The sequence below is a fragment of the Protopterus annectens genome, chromosome 13.part0 (assembly GCF_019279795.1).
Source record: "Protopterus annectens isolate FY-2018-M chromosome 13.part0, PAN1.0, whole genome shotgun sequence".
In the NCBI taxonomy this organism is placed as follows: Eukaryota; Metazoa; Chordata; order Ceratodontiformes; family Protopteridae; genus Protopterus; species Protopterus annectens.
This window is the reverse complement of record NC_056747.1, coordinates 992,413,050-992,420,549: the sequence shown is the minus strand read 5'-3', so window position 1 is coordinate 992,420,549 and position 7,500 is coordinate 992,413,050. Positions and strand designations below refer to the sequence as shown.

The window sequence follows — 7,500 nt, the reverse complement described above, 5'->3', positions numbered from 1 at the left end:
TGCTAATCAGATGTGCTGTGTAGAAAGCCTTCTTTACTACTGTAGACACATGGTGGTCAACGTTAAAGTCACAGTCTGCTTGTGATCCCAGATCCCTTACCATTTCATAGGTACATAGGATATTGTTCATTTGACAGTATGAAGGGACATCGTTTTTACTGAAGGGAATGCTGATGCCTTTCTTTGCATTTAGTCTGAGACCATGACTAAGGCACCAGTCATTGGTCTGCATAAGACCCTCCTGAGGTATACCGATATAATTTGGGGATTCAGTAATTGCACCCGGTTTGCAGTCATCCACAGACCTGGTCAGCCACAGCCTGAACTTCCAAGATGTATATACTAAACAATAGAGGGCCCAGCAGTGACCCTTGTGGTACCCTGCTAGTGACAGGTCTGCTGGTTGATGTGGAGTCACCCACATTGATAGTGTGTGACCAGTTTGTGAGCCAGTTGGCAACCCATGATATAAAAAAAGGGGTTTAAATTCAGCTTGCTAAGTTTATCAGCATTGCCTGAGTGTGGGATTGTGTCAAAAGCCTTGGCTAAGTCAAGGTATGCTGTATTTGCCAATCCCCAGGAACATAACCTGTGGCTAGTTTGTGATTGAATAGGGTACTAAATGGTGATGCTAGTTCATATTTTAGTTTGCTTGGAAGACAGCCTGGGATGCTGTCTGGCCCCATAGAGGTTGTGTTTTTTGCCTTAGAAAAGGCTTTGCTGACCTACACTTTGGATATGTAGGGTGGGGTGGAGTGTTTGGGGAAAGGTTTACTATAAGTTTGGAGGGGATAAGGAAGTGAAAGTTTCACCATATCTGCCTGCCAGCAGGTTTGCTATCTCTACGGGATCAGTGCGTGTGATACTGTTAGTCAATAGCTCGGCACATGCTTGGGTCTTACTTTTTAGGCTGTGAACGTTGCTGTAAAAGGCCTTATGGTTATTCTTGACTGTTATTCCTAAGTTTCTCAAAGTTACCCTTAGAGGATTTGACATGTTGTCTTATTTGCCTGTTAAGGTTCAAATATAAACTTCTAGAGATATGAGAGTATAGCAGAAGAGTAACAATTGCCAATACAAAAATAGTTTTCTAGATCATCATTAATCATCTTTAATGATTCCTGTGATCCTAAATCCCATCATAACTTATTTTCCATAGGCTTTTACAGTGTTCTGTGAAGTATGATTCAATAAAATGTGCATTTTCGTTGAGCATTTTGCAGTGATTTCTGATTCAGTCAAACTAGCATTCAATGAAATGCATGGTATCCTATCATATCTATATCAATATACACATCTAAATCTATATATATAACTATATCTATATCTATCTATCTGTATCTAGGTGGATGCATATATAATACTTATAATGAATAATTGCCAATGAGTTTGATCAAAACACAAAACGTCGAACAAATGCACCAATGATCATGATTAATCACTACTAAAATAATCACAAATGTAAACCAATAGGTTAGATTTGTGATTATGAAAAGTAATACTAAAAAAGCAGCTTTATATGTGAATAGCTTCACCCCCTTACACCCTGGAAATTAAATATACTAATTCCAGGTTTGCACAAATGAACTTCAACTATTACATTATTTGACAAACTGTACCAATGACAGAACACCACCATTTCACCCCATGATAAAATAATTACAGTGAAAACTTGTATAACACACACATATTTATATATATATATATGTATATATGTATATATGGGTCTATATTAGTACAGCGAAGTACGAAAACAGCGAATACCAGTTGGGAGACACCCACTGTGCGAATATCGCAAACATTGAAATAGTGAACGGGGATTGCCGTAGGGAATTCTTCCCTTTACTTCACTGTAGTGCGATCTCAGAGTTGGTATATTTAAGTAGCGGGGGTGTGGGGGTGCAGGGGGTACTTCCCCCCCTGCATAAAACACTTAGTTACAGTTTTTGTGTTGCAGTTTTTTTATTTTTCAGATGCACACTTGGTGTCGCCCAGCTGGTATTCACTGTTTTCATACTTCACTGTACTAATATAGACCAATCTATATATATAGAGAGAGAGAGAGCTACACACACATACACACGCACCCGTGTGTGTGTGTGCGTGTGTGTGTGTGTGTGTGTGTGTGTGTGTGTGTGTGTGTGTGTGTGTGTGTGTGTGTATATATATATATATATATATATATATATATATATATATATATATATATATATATTTAGGTTATTAGACTTGGAAGACATAGCTGACTGATATAAAAAGCTAAAAGACACAAAAATAAAGTGTCATCTACAACATCCCTATGTTTCTAAGTACAGTAACTTAGAAAGAACTCAACACTTTGAAAATTCTCAAATAACAATTAACTGCCATCTCACAACCCAAAAAAGTGTACTCTCCTAGACACTGTCATCTGTAAACATATTAGCACTGTAATCACATTACAGTAGGAAAAGAGTAAACTCCTTATCCTGACTTAAATATAATCTCGTTCATTTATTAGGATAGGTTTTGGCTAATAGATATTTGGTAGAACAAGACTTCAGAGCTTTTCTTCAACAATGTGTGCAACTTACATGTATGTGTATATATGTGTGTGTGTGTGTGTGTGTGTGTGTGTGTGTGTGTGTGTGTGTGTGTGTGTGTGTGTGTGTGTATATATATATATATATATATATACACACATATCGATATCATATATGGATATATCAGAGATGTATATAATATAGATATATATATGTGTGTGTGCTAAACATGTTTTTATATCTTTGCATGCATATACGTATATCTTTTTTTTGGGAGGAACTCTTTTACCTACCATCTACTTCATTCCATGGCTCTCTAACCAATGACCCACATCTATCGTCATGTTTATCAGCCATGCCCTACCCACCTAGTCTCATCCATTAGAGATGAGGCTGAGGAGCACTCTAAGGACATCCTGGGGGTCTAGCCATCAAGAAACCCTAGGGGTTATTTTATAACCTACCACATTGCTCCCCATTCTATTGAGTACCTGTGATAAAGTCCAGGGATGAGCATGCAATGGAAAAGTGCAAAGAATGGTCCCACTTCCTTGGTAGGTCAGCCATGTCCATGCCCTATTTCACCTTTTGACTCATCCTCGATAGGGACGTCCCACGGATCCATGAGGGAGCATTAACAGAGACACCCACAGAACTGCCCTCCCACCAGGGATGGTAATATCCATCCCCTCTCACTACTCTATCAGATGCCCATTCAGTTAACTGAACCCAAGTTGTCTGGGCTATAGTCAGGTCTTTATCTCTTTATACCACCAGAGTGGCACATATATGTATATCTATATCTATTTTTAACTCTCATACAGATCATCATCTAAAACTTATCAATTCCCATCTCAACAAAACTCTGACACCAGCTTTTCCATGGATCCACATAGGGTAAATTCACAATTTTCCATATACAGATTATCCTGCAATTGTGGAATGAGCTTTAACTCAGGTCCTGCAGGGGATAACATTACCATTCTCTGGTTTGCAAGTATTGTTAATAAAAGAATCTATAACTTTTTCTTGATGATTGAGCACAAGATATTTTGACCACATCTAGTGGTTGCATATCTACTGATCTATCTATCTATAAAATATATTTACTTTGATTAGTGTGTGTGTGTGTGTGTGTGTGTGTGTGTGTGTGTGTGTGTGTGTGTGTGTGTGTGTGTGTGTGTGTGTGTGTGTGTGTGCACCCGCTTGTGTGTTTGTCCCACATATAAATCTATACATATGGGCATGTGAGGGTGTCTCTGTGTACATCACACAGATGTAATATAAATAAAATATAATTTGTTTTTCTGTATTTTTTTTCAATGTACAATGTTCAGAAATTCACCACAGACAGATAATTAAAGGCTTCACTCCATTTAGCTTGTGTCTAATATATTTTATCCACTTACCATCCATCTAGTCTAAACTTAAAGATTTCTAGACTATCTACAATTTCTAAAGGTATGAATTCCATCTCCTTCCCTTCCTTCCTTCTCCTTCCTGCTCTGAGTTGGAAGGATTTATGCCCTAATTTGGGTCACATAATCTTGTTATCCACCAGACACTGATTATTTCTTGCCATCATCTCATGTTGTCGAAAATGAATCCTCAAAGTATGATATAATTCTACACTGTTGGAACATTTAAAGGTTCAGATAAGGTTGTCCCTAAGTAGTGTATAGAATATAGAAAACTGGTTTATCATCAGTCAAGCCTCATAATAATACCTGATAATCTTATTTTTCTAAAAGAAACCTCTGAACCCCCTCAAGTCTAGAAATGTATTTTGTAGACTAAACACAACACCCTAATCCATATTCCATAGCTGATCTAATAACCATTTTGTAAACTGGAATCATGACAGCCTCATCCTTAAAAGAGACAGTTCTTAATAGGGTCCTAATAAGTAAATATGTATTTAACAATATTTTATTTACCGACCTCTCAAATGTCAATTTAATAGCCAATATGATCACTAAATCATAAGACAAAGTGTTTTTAATAAGTGAGGAATCTAAACTGTATGAAAACATACAATTATTCTTTCCCGTATGCATCATCTTATGTTTTGTCTCATTAAACCTCATGCCATTAAACTGGGCCAATTCAAAATGAGCATCTACATAGTAGTTCAGGACTAGTTTGTTATTTACAGAAAGAACTACCCTGCCACTTTTGGACTATCAACAAACTTTCCAAACCAGCATCTATTAATTGTTGGGATAACAGACATAAAAATATGGAAAAGGAAGGACCCAAAACTTAGCCCTGGGGGAGTCCACTTCGTATAGATTGCTCACTTGATCTAGACTTCCAAGTGGTCACATTGTCCAGTCTATTATAAAGGCAATTCATAAGCCAGTTTTTGGTGAAGCATTCCACGAATGCAGTTTTAAATAAGAGATGTTGGTTAATGGAGTGTTCATTCTTTTTTTCTCTAATAGACTCCTATATCTCAGTTTATCACATTCTATTCCTTCATGTCCCTTTCTGTTTTGTAGGTGTCTCTTACATGTTGTCTACCAGACAAACTTTTCTTTCATGCATTAATGTCATCATGACTATACTGTCATTAGTATGGACACTCATGATGCATTCAGAGATAAGCAAAATATGCATTTATATATGAAGCTGAATCTACAAATGTGCCTACCACCCACAGTCAGCAGGACTGGTGGAAAGGTACAATGGTACCCTCAAAAATAAGCTTAGGAAGCTAGTTGAGGAAACCCAAAAGAATTGGATATACTGTCTGCCTTTGGCACCGCTGAGTATGAGAACAGTTCCAAATGTAAAGGGTTTGACTCCCTTTGAAATGTTTTTTTGGAGAGAATATTATATGCCTCAGTGGAAAGCTCTCATGCCTGCAGAGCAAGAGGCTGATAGTTCATTAGCTAGTTAAATGAGGAAACTGTTAACAAATAAATCTGTTTTGCAGTATAACTCTTTTTCAGACAAGGAACAGACCAGACCGGTGGAAGCAGTCTTGGCCTCGGGGACGTATGTGTGGTTGAAAGTGGTGAAGAGGAAGAATTGGGCGAGTCCAAAGTGGGAGGGACCATACCAGGTTCTGTTGGCAACGCCTACTGCAGTTAGAGTGGCCGAGAGGATGTCCTGGGTTCATTTGACACATTGCAAACCGGTAAAGAACTTTCAACTTGATAAAAACTTTGTGACTGATACACAACCAGACTGAGATGGCCAAAAACAAAGCAAATAGAAATTTAGATCAACCCCAGAGATGTTGCATAATCATTTTGTTGAGTATACATTTATTGACTGTAATTGTGACAATTTTCCTCTTGTTGTGGTTTATCCTACACACAACCACACAAGTGAAAGTGGGAAGGCGTGATGAAACGTCTATAGACTGGCATCCAAATTTTAACACATACCTAGCCATGAAACGTGTATATGCAGAGACTATGAACATTTCAAATTGCTGGGTTGGTACAGCTATACCAACAGCATATGGGGGACTGATAATGTCCGCTGTCCCTTTAGGGATAAATGAGACTTGGGAGAATTTACTTTTCGATACAGGAACTGTGAGATCACAGGACAAAACAGCTTTATTTTTACCTGTCACACAAAAAGGAATTGTATGTTTTTATAAAAATGATACCCTCCAGGTGGGCTGGAGCAATTGTAATGTAACCATATCTTACCAATGTTATATTAAGAATAGTAATGGCAATACTTTTTGCAATACTAATTATGACTCATATTTGAACTCATTGAAAACAACCATGAATGACATTCGCAAAAATCCAGTTTTGTTTAAACAATTGTCAGTTATAGATCAGAAAATGTTTCATGCAGAGCTGATGCGTATTAGTACTAAAGTAGAAAACTGTTATTTTATTTGTGGGAAAAAGGCATATAAATGGTTACCTGAGAATTGGTCTGACAGTTGTTTTTTGGGTTATTTGGTTCCGGCAATAAGACATACTGCAGAATTACCTTTGGGTAAGATACGAAACGTGAGAGAAGCAGCTCGAAAACCCAAAGGTCCAGTTGAAAAACCTGTGAATCCAGTTGGAAAGATTGAAGCTGGCTGGAAAGATCACAATTCCATGAAAGACAAAAGCAAATTGACTCATATGGACTTGAGTGACAGTGTTATATCCTGGGCAGGAATATTCCCAGCCTATGGAGCAGTCAAAGCGATCTGGGAGCTGAGAAAGTTGTCGAAACTTCTTGAAGTAATGAGTAATGCAACTTTTTCTGCCCTAGAACTGGTGACTGATGAACTGAATGCAATGAGAACTGTTGTGCTACAAAATCGAATAGCTCTTGACTCCACCCTAGCGGCGAGAGGTGGTACGTGCGCGCTTATCAAAGAAGAATGCTGTGCATACAAACCAGATAACAGGCATGAAATTAATAATCACCTAGAGGTAATTCAGCAAGTATCAGCCATGACTGAACCAGGCCCAAACCTACTGATGAACTTTTTCCAGAATCTATTTGGGGGGTGGGGTTCCATCCTAATGAATATTCTGATTGCCATTTGTGTGGGTATACTCCTAATAGGAGCATATGTTTGCTGTGGAATTCCCTGCATGAAAGGATTAATCAAAGATTTTATTGATGTATCTGTTAATGAAACTTTGTATCAAAATATTGAGATTGAAAAATTGATCTCAGGTGACATTTTTTCTGAAGTATAGATTGAATGACTCACCTAGCTGAAAATCCTAAGTGGAAAAGGTTAGGAGATAAAATGACACTATGCATACTTCAAAATAGAATAAAATGTATTAATAGGGGGGAAAATGTTCGAACAATGTGTATTTGAATATATGAGAAATGCTAGTTTAAAAGCAAAGTAGTATATAATGCATTTTATTCTATTAATCATATAGCAGAGAGGATTAATTTATGTGTAAATGTAAGTAGTTTTGAAACTGCAGTGTGGCTTGAAGCAAAATTGACCTTCGACCCTGGCAGATGCTAGCTTAGCAAGTTTTAATGT

General features: G+C 37.5%; 1 protein-coding gene across 2 annotated transcripts in view; it reads right to left on the bottom strand.

Annotated features, from left to right (window-relative positions):
- The window catches only part of LOC122788038 (keratin, type I cytoskeletal 19-like), a 69,749-nt gene that overhangs the window by 38,405 nt on the left and 23,844 nt on the right, over positions 1-7,500 (bottom strand). The gene's annotated exons all lie outside the window — the stretch shown is intronic.